Source organism: Eleutherodactylus coqui, chromosome 11, assembly GCF_035609145.1.
Source record: "Eleutherodactylus coqui strain aEleCoq1 chromosome 11, aEleCoq1.hap1, whole genome shotgun sequence".
Classification (NCBI taxonomy): Eukaryota; Metazoa; Chordata; class Amphibia; order Anura; family Eleutherodactylidae; genus Eleutherodactylus; species Eleutherodactylus coqui.
Window position 1 is genome coordinate 140046630 of NC_089847.1, and position 18535 is coordinate 140065164.

Consider the following 18535-nt stretch of genomic DNA (forward strand, 5'->3'; position numbering starts at 1 on the left):
GATGGATTTCTAAATCTTTTGCTGTGACTCTGATCTGAATTCAAAATAATGTTCTGCCTGAATGACACCATTAACCCTTTCCAATCCACTGTCTGACCTCTGAAGACATTATGATTTAAGGCTGTACAGCTCAGATGATGGAAGACGTCTGTCGGGGTTCTCTTACTGTATATTGCCAGCCTCTCTGCCGTTGGAGCCTATACAACATGTCACCTCATGCAGTACTGGCTTTAGCCAGCAGATAGCGCCGTTGTATAACGGCAGAAAAAGAGTAAGCCCCTAGGAAAACCAGGATACAAATTGGATTGGAAAGGGTTAGATGCATTGAGTTGTAGGTTATGTTCACACGTAGCGGTAATGCAGCAGGTTTTCTGCAATGAAAAGTCAGCTGCATTTCTACATTAAAAACCCCATCAAAAGTCGCACCTTTGTTGGTGATTTTAAATCGAAATCAGCTGCGGATCTGCAGCTAATATCAGCCTCCTCTGCTCTCCTGTCGCCTCTAATACTCCCCTCTGCTGTATCACACCGACAACTGCTGCTGACCAGCGCATCACATGAACAATGGCGCCGTCGCTGTGGCTATAGCAGTAATGGGAGGCGGCAGGCTGACATCATCTGTAGATCCGCACCAACAGTCCGGCTTCTGACTGAGCTTTTTATGCAGAAATGCTGTGGATTTTGCTGGAGGACTTTCACAGCATTCCCGCTGCGTGTGAACGGTCCCCCAGGGTCTCTCACACGTGTAGTTTTGCAATGTATTTTGCGCATATTACGCAGTGCTGAAGCAGAAGACAAGTAACTACTGCGACAGAAGATGGGTAACTACTGCGACAGAAGATGGGTAACTACTGCGACAGAAGATGGGTAACTACTGCAACAGAAGATGGGTAACTACTGCGACAGAAGGTGGGTAACTACTGCGACAGAAGACGGGTAACTACTGCGACAGAAGACGGGTAACTACTGCAACAGAAGACGGGTAACTATTGCAACAGAAGATGGGTAACTACTGCAACAAAAGACGAGTAAAAGCGGCAGCAGAGGACGGGTAAGTACTGCAACAGAAGACGGGAAATACTGCAGCAGACGACAGGTAACTACTGCAACAGAAGACGGGTAACTACTGCAACAGAAGACGGGTAACTACTGCAACAGAAGACGGGTAACTACTGTGATAGAAGACGGGTAACTACTGTGATAGAAGATGGGTAACTACTGCAACAGAAGACGGGTAACTACTGCAACAGAAGACGGGTAACTACTGCGACAGAAGATGGGTAACTACTGCAACAGAAGATGGGTAACTACTGCGACAGAAGGTGGGTAACTACTGCGACAGAAGACGGGTAACTACTGTGATAGAAGACGGGTAACTACTGTGATAGAAGATGGGTAACTACTGCAACAGAAGACGGGTAACTACTGCAACAGAAGACGGGTAACTACTGCAACAGAAGATGGGTAACTACTGCAACAGAAGATGGGTAACTACTGCAACAGAAGATGGGTAACTACTGCGACAGAAGATGGGTAACTACTGCGACAGAAGATGGGTAACTACTGGGACAGAAGACGGGTAACTACTGCAACAGAAGATGGGTAACTACTGCAACAGAAGATGGGTAACTACTGGGACAGAAGACGGGTAACTACTGCAACAGAAGACAGGTAACTACTGCAACAGAATACGGGAAATACTGCAGCAGACGACAGGTAACTACTGCAACAGAAGACGGGTAACTACTGCAACAGAAGACGGGTAACTACTGCAACAGAAGACGGGTAACTACTGCAACAGAAGACGGGTAACTACTGCGACAGAAGACGGGTAACTACTGCAACAGAGGACGGGTAACTACTGCAACAGAAGACGGGTAACTACTGCAACAGAAGATGGGTAACTACTGTGACAGAAGATGGGTAACTACTGCGACAGAAGATGGGTAACTACTGTGATAGAAGACGGGTAACTACTGTGATAGAAGACGGGTAACTACTGTGATAGAAGATGGGTAACTACTGCAACAGAAGACGGGTAACTACTGCAACAGAAGACGGGTAACTACTGCAACAGAAGACGGGTAACTACTGCAACAGAAGACGGGTAACTACTGCGACAGAAGATGGGTAACTACTGCAACAGAAGATGGGTAACTACTGCGACAGAAGACGGGTAACTACTGCGACAGAAGATGGGTAACTACTGCAACAGAAGATGGGTAACTACTGCGACAGAAGATGGGTAACTACTGCGACAGAAGATGGGTAACTACTGGGACAGAAGACGGGTAACTACTGCAACAGAAGACAGGTAACTACTGCGACAGAAGATGGGTAACTACTGCAACAGATGACGGGAAACTACTGCAACAAAAGACGAGTAAAAACGGCAACAGAGGACGGGTAACTACTGCGACAGAAGATGGGTAACTACTGCGACAGAAGACGGGTAACTACTGCAACAGAAGACGGGTAACTACTGCAACAGAAGACGGGAAATACTGCAACAGAAGACGGGTAACTACTGCAACAGAAGACGGGTAACTACTGCGATAGAAGATGGGTAACTACTGCAACAGAAGATGGGTAACTACTGCAACAGAAGATGGGTAACTACTGCAACAGAAGATGGGTAACTACTGCGACAGAAGACGGGTAACTACTGCGACAGAAGACGGGTAACTACTGCAACAGAAGACGGGTAACTACTGCAACAGAAGACGGGTAACTACTGCGACAGAAGATGGGTAACTACTGCGACAGAAGACGGGTAACTACTGCGACAGAAGACGGGTAACTACTGCAACAGAAGACGGGTAACTATTGCAACAGAAGATGGGTAACTACTGCAACAAAAGACGAGTAAAAACGGCAGCAGAGGACGGGTAAGTACTGCAACAGAAGACGGGAAATACTGCAGCAGACGACAGGTAACTACTGCAACAGAAGACGGGTAACTACTGCAACAGAAGACGGGTAACTACTGCAACAGAAGACGGGTAACTACTGCGACAGAAGACGGGTAACTACTGCAACAGAGGACGGGTAACTACTGCAACAGAAGACGGGTAACTACTGCAACAGAAGACGGGTAACTACTGCAACAGAAGACGGGTAACTACTGCAACAGAAGACGGGAAATACTGCAGCAGACGACAGGTAACTACTGCAACAGAAGATGGGTAACTACTGCAACAGAAGACGGGTAACTACTGCAACAGAGGACGGGTAACTACTGCGACAGAAGATGGGTAACTACTGCAACAGATGACGGGTAACTACTGCAATAGAAGACGGGTAATTACTGCAAAAGAAGATGGGTAACTACTGCATCAGAAGACGGGTAACGACTGCAACAGAGGACGGGTAACTACAGCAAAATAAGCTGGGTAACTACTGCAACAGAAAACTGGTAACTACTGCAACAAAAGACGGTCACTACTGCAACAGAAGACGGGTAACTACTGCAATATAAGACGGGTAACTACTGCAACAGAGGACGGGTAACTACTGCAAAAGAAGACAGGTAACCACTGCAACAGATGCTAGGTAACTACTGCAACAGAAGACGGGTAACTACTGCAAAAGAAGACAGGTAACTACTGCAACAGATGCTAGGTAACTACTGCAACAGATGACGGGTAACTACTGCAACAGAAGACGGGTAACTACTGCAACAGAAGACTGGTAACTACTGCAAAAGACGACGGGTAACTACTGCAACAAGAGATGGTAACGACTGCAACAGAAGACGGGTAAGTACAGCAAAAGAAGCTGGATAACTACTGCAACAGAAGACGGAAAAAACTGCAGCAGAAGACGGGTAAGTACAGCAAAAGAAGATGGCCAATTACTGCAACAGAAGACGGGTAACTACTGCAACAAGAGATGGTAACTACTGCAACAGAAGACGGGTAACTACTGCAATAGAAGATGGGTAATTACTGCAAAAGAAGATGGGTAACTACTGCAGCAGAAGACGGGTAACTACTGCAATAGAAGATGGGTAATTACTGCAAAATAAGCTCGGTAACTACTGCAACAGAAAACTGGTATCTACTGCAACAAAAGACGGTCACTACTGCAACAGAAGGCGGTAACTACTGCAACAGAAGATGGGTAAGTACTGCAATATAAGACGGGTAACTACTGCAACAGAGGACGGGTAACTACTGCAAAAGAACACAGGTAACTACTGCAACAGAAGACGGGTAACTACTGCAACAGAAGACGGGTAACTACTGCAACAGAAGACGGGTAACTACTGCAATAGAAGATGAGTAATTACTGCAAAATAAGCTCGGTAACTACTGCAACAGAAAACTGGTATCTACTGCAACAAAAGACGGTCACTACTGCAACAGAAGGCGGTAACTACTGCAACAGAAGATGGGTAAGTACTGCAATATAAGACGGGTAACTACTGCAACAGAGGACGGGTAACTACTGCAAAAGAACACAGGTAACTACTGCAACAGAAGACGGGTAACTACTGCAACAGAAGACGGGTAACTACTGCAACAGAAGACGGGTAACTACTGCGACAGAAGATGGGTAACTACTGCGACAGAAGACGGTAACTACTGCAACAGAAGACAGGTAACTACTGCAACAGAAGATGGGTAACTATTGCAACAGAGGACGGGTAACTACTGCAAAAGAAGACATGTAACTACTGCAACAGAGGACGGGTAACTACAGCAAAATAAGCTGGGTAACTACTGCAACAGAAAACTGGTAACTACTGCAACAAAAGACGGTCACTACTGCAACAGAAGACGGGTAACTACTGCAACAGAAGACGGGTAACTACTGCAACAGAGGACGGGTAAGTACAGCAAAAGAAGATGGCTAATTACTGCAACAGAGGACGGGTAAGTACAGCAAAAGAAGATGGGTAACTACTGCAACAAGAGATGGTAACTACTGCAACAGAAGACAGGTAACTACTGCAACAGAAGATGGGTAACTAGTGCAACAAGAGATGGTAACTACTGCAACAGATGACGGGTAACTACTGCATCAGAGGACGGGTAAGTACAGCAAAATAAGCTGGGTAACTACTGCAACAGACAACGGGTAACTACTGCAACAGAAGACGGGTAACTACTGCAACAGAAGACGGGTAACTACTGCAATAGAAGATGGGTAATTACTGCAAAATAAGCTCGGTAACTACTGCAACAGAAAACTGGTATCTACTGCAACAAAAGACGGTCACTACTGCAACAGAAGGCGGTAACTACTGCAACAGAAGATGGGTAAGTACTGCAATATAAGACGGGTAACTACTGCAACAGAGGACAGGTAACTACTGCAAAAGAACACAGGTAACTACTGCAACAGAAGACGGGTAACTACTGCAACAGAAGACGGGTAACTACTGCAACAGAAGACGGGTAACTACTGCGACAGAAGATGGGTAACTACTGCGACAGAAGACGGTAACTACTGCAACAGAAGACAGGTAACTACTGCAACAGAAGATGGGTAACTATTGCAACAGAGGACGGGTAACTACTGCAAAAGAAGACATGTAACTACTGCAACAGAAGACGGGTAACTACTGCAACAGAAGACGGGTAACTACTGCAACAGAAGACGGGTAACTACTGCAACAGAGGACGGGTAAGTACAGCAAAAGAAGATGGCTAATTACTGCAACAGAGGACGGGTAAGTACAGCAAAAGAAGATGGGTAACTACTGCAACAAGAGATGGTAACTACTGCAACAGAAGACAGGTAACTACTGCAACAGAAGATGGGTAACTAGTGCAACAAGAGATGGTAACTACTGCAACAGATGACGGGTAACTACTGCATCAGAGGACGGGTAAGTACAGCAAAATAAGCTGGGTAACTACTGCAACAGACAACGGGTAACTACTGCAACAGAAGACGGGTAACTACTACAACAGAAGACGGGTAACTACTGCAATAGAAGATGGGTAATTACTGCAAAATAAGCTCGGTAACTACTGCAACAGAAAACTGGTATCTACTGCAACAAAAGACGGTCACTACTGCAACAGAAGGCGGTAACTACTGCAACAGAAGATGGGTAAGTACTGCAATATAAGACGGGTAACTACTGCAACAGAGGACGGGTAACTACTGCAAAAGAACACAGGTAACTACTGCAACAGAAGACGGGTAACTACTGCAACAGAAGACGGGTAACTACTGCAACAGAAGACGGGTAACTACTGCGACAGAAGATGGGTAACTACTGCGACAGAAGACGGTAACTACTGCAACAGAAGACAGGTAACTACTGCAACAGAAGATGGGTAACTATTGCAACAGAGGACGGGTAACTACTGCAAAAGAAGACATGTAACTACTGCAACAGAAGACGGGTAACTACTGCAACAGAAGACGGGTAACTACTGCAACAGAAGACGGGTAACTACTGCAACAGAGGACGGGTAAGTACAGCAAAAGAAGATGGCTAATTACTGCAACAGAGGACGGGTAAGTACAGCAAAAGAAGATGGGTAACTACTGCAACAAGAGATGGTAACTACTGCAACAGAAGACAGGTAACTACTGCAACAGAAGATGGGTAACTAGTGCAACAAGAGATGGTAACTACTGCAACAGATGACGGGTAACTACTGCATCAGAGGACGGGTAAGTACAGCAAAATAAGCTGGGTAACTACTGCAACAGACAACTGGTAACTACTGCAACAAAAGACGGTCACTACTGCAACAGAAGACGGTCACTACTGCAACAGAAGACGGTAACTACTGCAACAGAAGGCGGTAACTACTGCAAAAGAAGACGGGTAACTACTGCAACAGATGCTAGGTAACTACTGCAACAGAAGACGGTAACTACTGCAACAGAAGATGGGTAACTACTGCAACAGATGCTAGGTAACTACTGCAACAGAAGACGGTAAGTACTGCAACAGAAGGCGGTAACTACTGCAAAAGAAGACGGGTAACTACTGCAACAGATGCTAGGTAACTACTGCAACAGAAGACGGTAACTACTGCAACAGAAGATGGGTAACTACTGCAAAAGGAGACGGGTAACTACTGCAACAGATGCTAGGTAACTACTGCAACAGAAGACGGGTAACTACTGCAACAGAAGATGGGTAACTACTGCAATATAAGACGGGTAACTACTGCAATATAAGACGGGTAACTACTGCAACAGAGGATGGGTAACTACTGCAACAGAGGATGGGTAACTACTGCAAAAGAAGACGGGTAACTACTGCAACAGATGCTAGGTAACTACTGCAACAGAAGACGGGTAACTACTGAAACAGAAGATGGGTAACTACTGCAACAGAGCACGGGTAAGTATAGCAAAAGAAGCTGGATAACTACTGCAACAGAAGACGGAAAAAACTGCAGCAGAAGACGGGTAGCTACTGCAACAGAAGACAGGTAACTACTGCAACAGAAGACAGGTAACTACTGCAACAGAAGACGGGTAACTACTGCAACAGAAGACGGGTAACTACTGCAACAAGGGATGGTAACTACTGCAACAGAAGACGGGTAACTACTGCAACAGAAGACGGGAAACTAGTGCAAAAAAGATGGGTAACTACTGCGACAGAAGACAGGTAACTACTGCAACAGAAGACAGGTAACTAGTGCAACAAGAGATGGTAACTACTGCAACAGAAGACGGGTAACTACTGCAACAGAAGACGGGTAACTACTGCAACAGACGACGGGTAACTACTGCAACAGAGGACGGGTAAGTATAGCAAAAGAAGCTGGATAACTACTGCAACAGAAGACGGAAAAAACTGCAGCAGAAGACGGGTAACTACTGCAACAGAAGACGGGTAACTACTGCAACAGAAGACAGAAAAAAGTGCAGCAGAAGACGGGTAACTACTGCAGCAGAAGACAGGTAACTACTGCAACAGAGGACGGGTAAGTACAGCAAAAGAAGATGGCTAATTACTGCAACAGAAGACGGGTAACTACTGCAACAGAAGACGGGTAACTACTGCAACAGATGACGGGTAACTACTTCAACAGAAGATGGGTAACTACTGCAATATAAGACGGGTAACTACTGCAACAGAAGACGGGTAACTACTGCAACAGAAGATGGGTAACTACTGCAACAAAAGATGGGTAACTACTGCAACAGAAGACGGGTAACTACTGCAACAGAAGACAGAAAAAAGTGCAGCAGAAGACGGGTAACTACTGCAGCAGAAGACAGGTAACTACTGCAACAGAGGACGGGTAAGTACAGCAAAAGAAGATGGCTAATTACTGCAACAGAAGACGGGTAACTACTGCAACAGAAGACGGGTAACTACTGCAACAGATGACGGGTAACTACTTCAACAGAAGATGGGTAACTACTGCAATATAAGACGGGTAACTACTGCAACAGAAGATGGGTAACTACTGCAACAGAAGATGGGTAACTACTGCAACAGAAGATGGGTAACTACTGCAACAGAAGACGGGTAGCTTCTGCAACAGAAGACGGGTAACTACTGCAACAGAAGATGGGTAACTACTGCAACAGAAGATGGGTAACTACTGCAACAGAAGACGGGTAACTACTGCAACAGAAGACGGTAACTACTGCAACAGAAGATGGGTAACTACTGCAATATAAGACGGGTAACTACTGCAACAGAGGATGGGTAACTACTGCAAAAGAAGACAGGTAACTACTGCAACAGATGCTAGGTAACTACTGCAACAGAAGACGGGTAGCTACTGCAACAGAAGACGGGTAGCTACTGCAACAGAAGACGGGTAACTACTGCAACAGAAGACGGGTAACTACTGCAACAGAAGACGGGTAACTACTGCAACAGAAGACGTGTAACTACTGCAACAAGAGATGGTAACTACTGCAACAGAAGACGGGTAACTACTGCAACAGAAGACAGGTAACTACTGCAACAGAAGATGGGTAACTACTGCAACAGACGACGGGTAACTACTGCCACAGAGGACGGGTAAGTATAGCATAAGAAGCTGGATAACTACTGCAACAGAAGACGGGTAACTACTGCAGCAGAAGACGGGTAACTACTGCAACAGAAGACGGGTAACTACTGCAACAGATGACGGGTAACTACTGCAACAGAAGACGGGTAACTACTGCAACAGAAGACGGGTAACTACTGCAACAGATGACGGGTAACTACTGCAACAGAAGACGGGTAACTACTGCATCAGAAGACGGGTAACTACTGCAACAGACGACGGGTAACTACTGCAACAGAGGACGGGTAAGTATAGCAAAAGAAGCTGGATAACTACTGCAACAGAAGACGGAAAAAACTGCAGCAGAAGACGGGTAACTACTGCAACAGAAGACGGGTAACTACTGCAACAGATGACGGGTAACTACTGCAACAGAAGACGGGTAACTACTGCATCAGAAGACGGGTAACTACTGCAACAGAAGACGGGTAAGTACTGCAACAGAAGATGGGTAACTACTGCAACAGAAGATGGGTAACTACTGCGACAGAAGGTGGGTAACTACTGCAACAGAAGATGGGTAACTACTGCAACAGAAGATGGGTAACTACTGCAACAGAAGACGGGTAACTACTGCAACAGAAGACGGGTAACTACTGCAGCAGAAGATGGGTAACTACTGCAACAAGAGATGGTAACTACTGCAGCAGAAGAGGGGTGACAGGTAACAGAAGTCAGCTTCTTCGATGAAGTAAGTTCTAAGCTGGACCGGGGAGAGTCTATTGATCTCGTATATCTGAACTTCTCTAAAGTATTTGACACCGTACCGCATAATAGGCTGATTTATAAAATGAGAAGCTCGGATTGGGTGAAAACGTGTGTAATTGGGTAAAGAACTGGGTCAGAGATAGAAAGCAGAGGGGGTAATAAATGGTGCATACTCTGATTGGGCCCCCGTTACTAGTGGGGGGCCACAGGATTCAGTATTAGGCCCATTCTGTACAATATATTTATCAATGACCTGATAGAGGGGCTGCACAGCAAAATATCAATATTTGTAGATGATACAAAATTATACAATATAATTAATACAACGGAGGACAATGTGCGGCTACAAACGGACCGAGATAAGCCGGGGGATCGGGGGGGGGGGGGATGGAGGTCAATGTGGATAAATGTAAGGTTCTGCACATGGGCAGGAGAAACGGCTGTCACCAATATACACTAAATGGGGTACTGCTAGGGGAAAGACCTGGGGCACTAGTGGGCTGTATATTTAACTGGAGCAAGCAATGCCAGTCAGCTGCTGCAAAAGCTAATAAAGTCTTGGGGTGCATTAAAAGAGGTATAGGGGCGAGGGGCGAGAACATTATCCTCCCACTATATAAGGCACTTGTCAGGCCCCACATGGAATACTGCGTACAGTTCTGGTCACCGGGGCTCAGGAAAGATGTTACAGTGCTGGAGGGGGTTCAAAGAAGGGCAACTAAACTAATACATGGAATGACGGGACTGGAATACCCAGAGAGGCACCAAAACTGGGATTATTCACCCCGGAAAACAGACGGCTAAGGGGCGACCAAATAACATGTATAAGTACATGAGGGGACGATACAAGGATCTCTGCCATGATCTGTATATACCCAGGACTGCGACGGTAACAAGAGGGCATCCGCTACGATTAGAGGAAAGCAGGTTTCATCACCAACACAGGAGGGGGTTCTTTACTGTAAGAGCAGTTAGACTGTGGTGTATAGCTGGGTGTCGTCAGCATAGAGATGGTACTGAAGGCCAAAACTACTGATGGTTTGTGTATGAAAGATCTGATCAAGGTTCCATCGCTGATCGTCCTTCGCTACATGCGTTCACACAGCACAATTATGCAAATCACTTGGTCTAACAAGCCATCTGCGCGATTATCGTGTTCTGTAAAGGGGCCTAACTGTTGAGATGCTATCTGACGGGAGATGCCCACCAGCAGGATATCGTCTTCAGCTGCTAAGCCAACAGAATGGAGTCATTTTCTACTACTACTGGTACAGATAGGGCCATATGGGACAAAACTGGTCAAACGGTTTATTGTGAAGCCGCCAAAACGCTTGTATCTGAGGACAGGCAGCGGACAATATACATCAGCTCCTAGATGCCCAGGAGAAATCCTCAGTGTGGGGAAATCTATACTCTATGTAACATTTTTAATTTCACCTCTAGGGGCTTAGTGGTTGGTGAAGCTTTATGGGCTGGCTTGATAAAGACTCACCTAGTCAAAACGTCGCCATTTTTATGGAGCAATAAACCTCTCTTTTGCTTATTACACCACTGATGCTGCCACTTTATTGCTGCTAACGGATATCCTTGGATGTTGGATAACAAGGGGAGGAAGACCTGAGAAGACTCAGACCTCAAGGTTGGATTCCAGAAAGGCAGATTTCAATGAACTCAGAAAGAGGAAGAATCCAATGGCTGGATGTTCTTAAGGACAGAAATGTCCAAGAAGGTTGGGAAATATTGTGAAATGAGATTCTCAAAGCACAATCGTTACCAATCCCTAAAAGAAGGAAGAATGGGAAGCATTTAAAGAGACCCGGATGGATGAACACAGAACTTGTACACATGTTAAAGAGGGAGAAAAATATGTTTATCAAATGGAAAGAGGAGGAATATCTAAAGAAGAATATAATGGGGTCTGCAGAAACTGTAGGGCAAGGGTCAGAAAAGATAAAGCTGATAATGAATTGAGGCTTGTAACAGAGGCCAAAAGCAATAAAAAAGGATTTGGGGGTCAAAAGCAAAGTCAAATATGCTATTAGATGTTTACAAGATGAAAATGGTGAATTGGTTAAAAATGATGTTGAGAAGGAAGAACTTTTAAATTCCTATTTTGTATCTGTTTTCTCTCAGAAAGTAGATGTAACATCAGCTGATCTTCCCTCTGCTATTGGGGGGATAAAATAATGCAGGCTATCTATAAGCAGAGAGATGGTGAGAGAACACTTAGCTAACTTACATGAATCCAAGTCTCAAGGTCCAGATGAATTACATCCTAGGATACTAAAGGAAGCAGCAGAGGTAATTGCTGAACCACTGGTCATAATCTGTGAAGATTCCTGGAGAACAGGAGAAGTCCCAGAAGATTGTAGAAGAGCAAATGTTGTCCCTATGTTTCAAAAATCGCTAACACTGAAGAAAATGTATAGGATTCAAAAAGATCTAGACAAACTTGCACAGTTGGCAGCAACTAACAGAATGGTATGTAACAAGGAGAAATGCAAAGTCCTACATCTGGGCAAGAAAAATGAAGAAAGCACATACACAATGGGAGGAATTGGGCTAAGCAGCAGCACATGTGAAAAAGACTTGGGTATACTAATAGATCATAGACTGAACATGAGTCAACAGTGTGATGCAGCAGCCAAAAAGGCAAACACAATTCTGGGATGTATTAAGAGAAGCATAGAGTCTAGATCACGTGAGTTCATTATCCCCCTCTACTCTTCCTTAGTCAGACCTCATCTGGAATACTGGGTCCAGTTCTGGGCACCCCACTTTAAAAAAGACATAGACAAACTGGAGCAAGTTCAGAGAAGAGTTACCAAGATGGTGAGCGGTCTGCAAATCATGTCCTATGAGGAGCGGTTAAAGGATCTGGGAATGTTTAGCAGAAGAGAAGGCTGAGAGGAGACTTAATAGCCGTCTACAAATATCTGAAGGGCTGTCACAGTGTAGAGGGATCAGCCCTATTCTCATCTGTACAAGGAAAGACTAGAAGCAATGGGATGAAACTGAAAGGGAGGAGACACAGATTAGATATTAGACAGTGAGGGGATCAATGAGTGGAACAGGTTGCCACGGCAGGTGGGGAGTTCTCCTTCAATGGAAGTCTTCAGAGGTGGACAGATATCTGTCTGGGATGATTTAGGGATCCTGCACTGAGCAGGGGGTTGGACCTGATTACCCCGGAGATTCTTTGCAACTCTACTAGTCTATGAGTCTAAGGGTGACTACCCACTAGTTTTTTTCACAGCGAAATTCTCAACGTTTTTTTTTCCTGCAGGGGTCTATGGGACTTGTAATGTTAAAACCACGATCGCACAAAATCGCAATTTACCGCGAAATCGCTATTTTGCGCGATCGCAATTTTAACATTACAAGTCCCATAGACCCCTGCAGAAAAAACTGTAGTGGGTAGTCACCCTTAGGGCGCCTACCCACTTGCGTTGCCGATTTTTGCGCGTGAAAAACGCGGCGTTTTCGCGTGTTTTTTGCGTGTTTTCCGCGGCGTTTTTTGCAGCCCTCCATTGACAATCATGGGTGCATTAAGAGAAAAATAAGGAGACATATGCAACTGACAGCTCCTATGTGAAAAAACCCCATGAAACGGAAAAAAACCCCAGATGGACAAGAACACATTCTATACTAATTGCTCTTGAGAAAAAACACAAAACATCACAGGAAAAAAAATCGCAAGTGGGTAGGCGCCCTTAGACTACTTTCTGGTAATCAGTTTTCTATGAGCCCATGATGACACCACTAATTACCCCCTCCCCACCCCCACTGCAGAATCGGAGTTAAAAATAAGTTAATAAGTTTTATTAAAGTTTAAGTATTAATTTAAATACGAAGGAATAGGACTGAAATAGGGAAGCTTTGGTCGTATTTGTGCGCGCAATACACGGAGTAGAATCAATCGGGTTCATTCACATTGCCATATTTTTCATGTGCATTTCAGTCGCACAGAAAAAAAATAGCACATGCTCTATTTTTATGCGTATTTGCACGCCAGAGGTCCCCATAGAGGTCCGTGGGGGGTGCGCAAATGTGCATGCAATCCGAAAGGAGATGCGTGAAGCACTGCGCAATTGTGTTGGAGGAAGAAGACATCCGGAACTAATGAGCCATTTCAATCAGCGCATCTATGTTTGCCGTGCGCAAATGAACGAGTCTTGTGGGCCTAAAAAGGAAAGTAAAATCCGCCGATGCGCACGCAAAACAGCATCGTTCATTTTCCAAAAGCCCAGCGAACAAATATACTTACGTTTAGGTGAAGCCGGCCTTCGTCCATGGATCTCGCTACAGAACTGCCCTTAAAGAGATCCGCCAGGCTCCTGTCCGGATGGGAGGCGCTCTCTCACACGGCTGTCACAATATCTTCACCAGCCGCCTGCGGCGGTTTTTGCGGGGTGAGATGTATTTTTCAGTGATGTAATTTAATATACTGAAAACTTTAATACATTTCTAAACAGAGTGAAATGGAAAAAAAGCGTAATTCCACCATCTTTGTGGGGGTTGGGGGGGCTGTTTTTCCAGGGCACACATGATAACTTTATTCTGCGGGTCAGCACAATTACAACAATACCAAGAGGCTTTTTTCTGTATTACTTTTAGGCGGGCTTCACACGGACGATAAAATTGCACAAACAGGAACCTCGTTCTTCTAAAGGGGCTCATTCACATTAGCGATGTTTTCCTGCATGGCAGAAAGCAAATCACAGCATATTATATTTTGTGCGCGCTCACATCTCCCATTGCTTGCATTGGGGCCGGCGGCAGCAGCGCGCCACGTGCTAGGCGGATGCGATGCAAGGTCTGCCGTCCTGTCAGCCACGGCGGGGGATTCCCTGCATCCCCGAAGTGATGCGAGGCTCTAGTCACATGCAAACACCGCAGATATGGGGGCGGGGCTCACGGCCTGATATCGCGCTCGCCCGTGTGACAGATATAACTTTCAGCCCAGTTGGATGAGGGCTCACTTTTGGAGCACGTACCAACAGAGCGTTACTTTGATTGGACATGTTCGGACACACTGATATCAAATATGTTTTGGGGGTTTTTTTGTTTTGATTTTTTTTATCATGAAAAAGGGAAATGATTTATTAAAACTTTTATTACCTTTTCTTCTAATAGAATAAAAAACTAAAAACTCATTTTTGCATTTTTTAGTCCCCACAGGGAACTTGAACTTGCGATTGTGTGATCACTTAGGGCTTTGCTACACGAAAGTGTGCGCAAATCCGCTTGCTGGAGCATATTTGCACATGAACAAGGTATGGAGATGGCAGTACTCCGGCTGATACACACGGTAGCCCACAGTACTGTAATGTTTGCGTGATAATCCCTTGAATGGCTATTTAAAGCCTGATACGGGGCGGCTGTCTTCTGTTCCCTGTGTTGTCCGCAGCGTCACACTCTCCCCTCACTGTTTTGAACCTGCCGTAGACTCCTATGGCAGCCTGCTGCATTAGCTCACATGCAGAAATTGCGCGCGAGAAACACGCTCATGAGAACGAACGCATTGAGATCAATGGGTTCTATTCATCACGTTTTCTGAGCCTTATTTTCACACATGCAAAAATGTGCGCAAACTCTTTTGTCCGTGACAGACAGTCATAGGCTTATAGGCAATTAGTCATGGCAGCCCTGGTGGTCTTCAGAAGGCCCCTGGCTGCTATGACAACCAAAACGGAATCTTGCCATCAGCCGTATATAGAGCCAGGCCCATCCATACAAACCCCTCCGCTGGAGGGCGTACATGCATGTGCGTGTCTATAAGCCCCTATGGGTCTCTGTATTGTGGCGGATTTACTAATGGGTCCGGGAGACTTTCTCTTAGGTGACCGTTGGATGCAGCTCGCAGGATTCTGCTAGACTGTGGCTTGTAGCCTAAGGCCGCTCTCACACCGGACAGAATCGCACTGCAGGGTGCAGCCAAATCCGCAGCTGTGGAATTCCACGCCAAAGTCTGCAGGTCCAACTGTGGATTCTGATGCAGATTGCGGGCAGATCAAAGTCCGCCGGCCGCCTGCAGATTTTGGCGCAGAACTTACCACAGTTTGCAGCGTAATTCCGTCCCAAGTAAAAGGCCAAAAATACATAAAATTGGAAAGTCGCACAGCAAGAAGTCTTCACTTAGCCGCAGCCTAGGGGCTCATTCACAAGGGCTTTTCTGTCCACATTCAGTCCTATACTGACGATTGAGTTTGCGCACATTTTTGCACACATGAAACTCCCACCCGCAAAACGTAACGAATCAATCCCATTAATTTCAATGAGTTCGTTCTCATGAGCGTGTTTCCAGGGTATAATTCCTGCACAAGAGAAAAGATAGGACCTGCCCTATCTTACTGCGCTGTATGCAGAAAGCTGCCATAGAAGTCTATGCTAGGTTTAAAAAGCAAGGGGTAAGGTGTGACACCGCGGACAACGCCGGGAAGATAAGACAGCTGCCCCGTATCAGGCTTCAAATAGCCATTCAAGGGATTATCACGCACGCGTGTGAGCTGGCATTGTGAGCGCAAAAATGACAGTACTATGCGCTACCGAGTGTATCAGCCGGAGTAGTGGCATCTCCATACCTTGTTCATGCGCAAATATGCTCTGTGGTGTTGAGTGTATTTCCCCATACGTTCGTCTGTCGTAGCCCTTACGCACGTCATACGGACAGCATAATCCTCATTGATTTGCACTGAGCTATTTAGTATTTTATTCTGTATTTTCCATGTCCTATGTTGGCCCATATCACACGCGAAATTGCCCATTGAAGTCTGTGGGATTGTGTAAAAACGCTGCAAACACACAGTTGCATGCATTTTCACTGCATCATTAAGCATGTTGGCCGGAGACAGTTGGGCCTGATTAAGTTTTTTAGCGCACAAAAAAATGCAATGAATATGTGCAAACGCACCAAATCCACTTATATCCATGCAATAACAACACTGTATTACATGGACCAACATTGCATTCATTCTAAGTGGAAACATAGATCCGGCGATGTTACCCCATCTATCGCAGTGGCTCATCTTGGAGGCTACATTTGGCGTATTTTTAGATACTTTTGTCTTTCCCCCACCTGTTGGTTGGTTTAGATGTGCCGAGGTTTGGCTGCATGTCGTCACATTTAACCCTTTCCCATGTCTGGTAAGCTGCACCCCTCGGCAGGTCAGGAGCAGCAGATCATCTTGTGATGCATTTTCTTCATATTTAGGTCTAAACGTTGATGCAACATTAAGCACCAGAAGTGCGCCAATTGCCACATTTAGACCAAGATTTAGTTAGTAAACCTGCTACATTGTGTCTATTAGTTCCAATCTATATGCTTCCCTCTGAATGCTGACATGGTGCCTGCAGAATAAGGGGAGGGGGGATAAAGAGGTCATTCATATAACCTCCCCCACCATTATAAGTCGGACCCCCTCCCTATAGTAATATAGAAGCCGCATTCTCCAGCTTCTCCCTCTCTATACCTTTCTGGCCTCTGTGTTTACCTTGGACTACAAACAGCAGCTCTTATATAGTGGAGCGCTCCACCACAGGGCTGTCTCATTCCTCCACCTTGCATGCTGTCTCTTTTTGCCCAAGAGCCATCTTATCTCTTCTAACTACACTTTACCAGTCTTCCTCCTCCTGCCAGTATGATGCCACCTTCTGCCAAGGAGCTGCGCCACATTTCTCTTTCCCATCTAGTGCCTCGTTTATTTCCACTTTACTCAGTCTCTTCCTGCCATATAGAGTAACTGTGATGTCTCATAGTACCACAGAGCTGTCTCATCCCTCCTCCCAGTGTGATGTCTCATAGTACCACAGAGCTGTCTCATCCCTCCTCCCAGTGTGGTGTCTCATAGTACCACAGAGCTGTCTCATCCCTCCTCCCAGTGTGGTGTCTCATAGTACCACAGAGCTGTTTTATCCCTCCTTCCACTGTGGTGTCTCATAGTACCACAGAGCTGTCTCATCCCTCCTCCCACTGTGGTGTCTCATAGTACCACAGAGCTGTCTCATCCCTCCTCCCACTGTGGTGTCTCATAGTACCACAAAGCTGTCTCATCCCCCCTCCTCCCAGTTTGGTTTCTCATGGTACCGCAGAGCTGTCTCATCCCCCACTCCTCCCAGTGTGGTGTCTCAGTGTACCACAGAGCTGTCTCATCCCCCCCCCCTCCCACTGTGGTGTCTCATAGTACCACAGAGCCATCTCATCCCTCCTCCCAGTGTGGTGTCTCATAGTACCACAGAGCTGTCTCATCCCTCCTCCCAGTGTGGTGTCTCATAGTACCACAGAGCTGTCTCATCCCTCCTCCCAGTGTGGTGTCTCATAGTACCACAGAGCTGTTTTATCCCTCCTTCCACTGTGGTGTCTCATAGTACCACAGAGCTGTCTCATCCCTCCTCCCACTGTGGTGTCTCATAGTACCACAGAGCTGTCTCATCCCTCCTCCCACTGTGGTGTCTCATAGTACCACAAAGCTGTCTCATCCCCCCTCCTCCCAGTTTGGTTTCTCATGGTACCGCAGAGCTGTCTCATCCCCCACTCCTCCCAGTGTGGTGTCTCAGTGTACCACAGAGCTGTCTCATCCCCCCCCCCTCCCACTGTGGTGTCTCATAGTACCACAGAGCCGTCTCATCCCTCCCTCCTCCCAGTTTGATGTCTCATGGTGCCACATAGCTGTCTCATCCCTCCCTCCTCCCAGTTTGATGTCTCATAGTACCACAGAGCTGTCTCATTCCTCCCTTCTCTCAGTGTGATGTCTCATTGTACCACAAAGCTGTCTCATCCGTCCCTCCTGCCAGTGTTGTGTCTCATAGTACCACAGAGCTGTATCATCCCT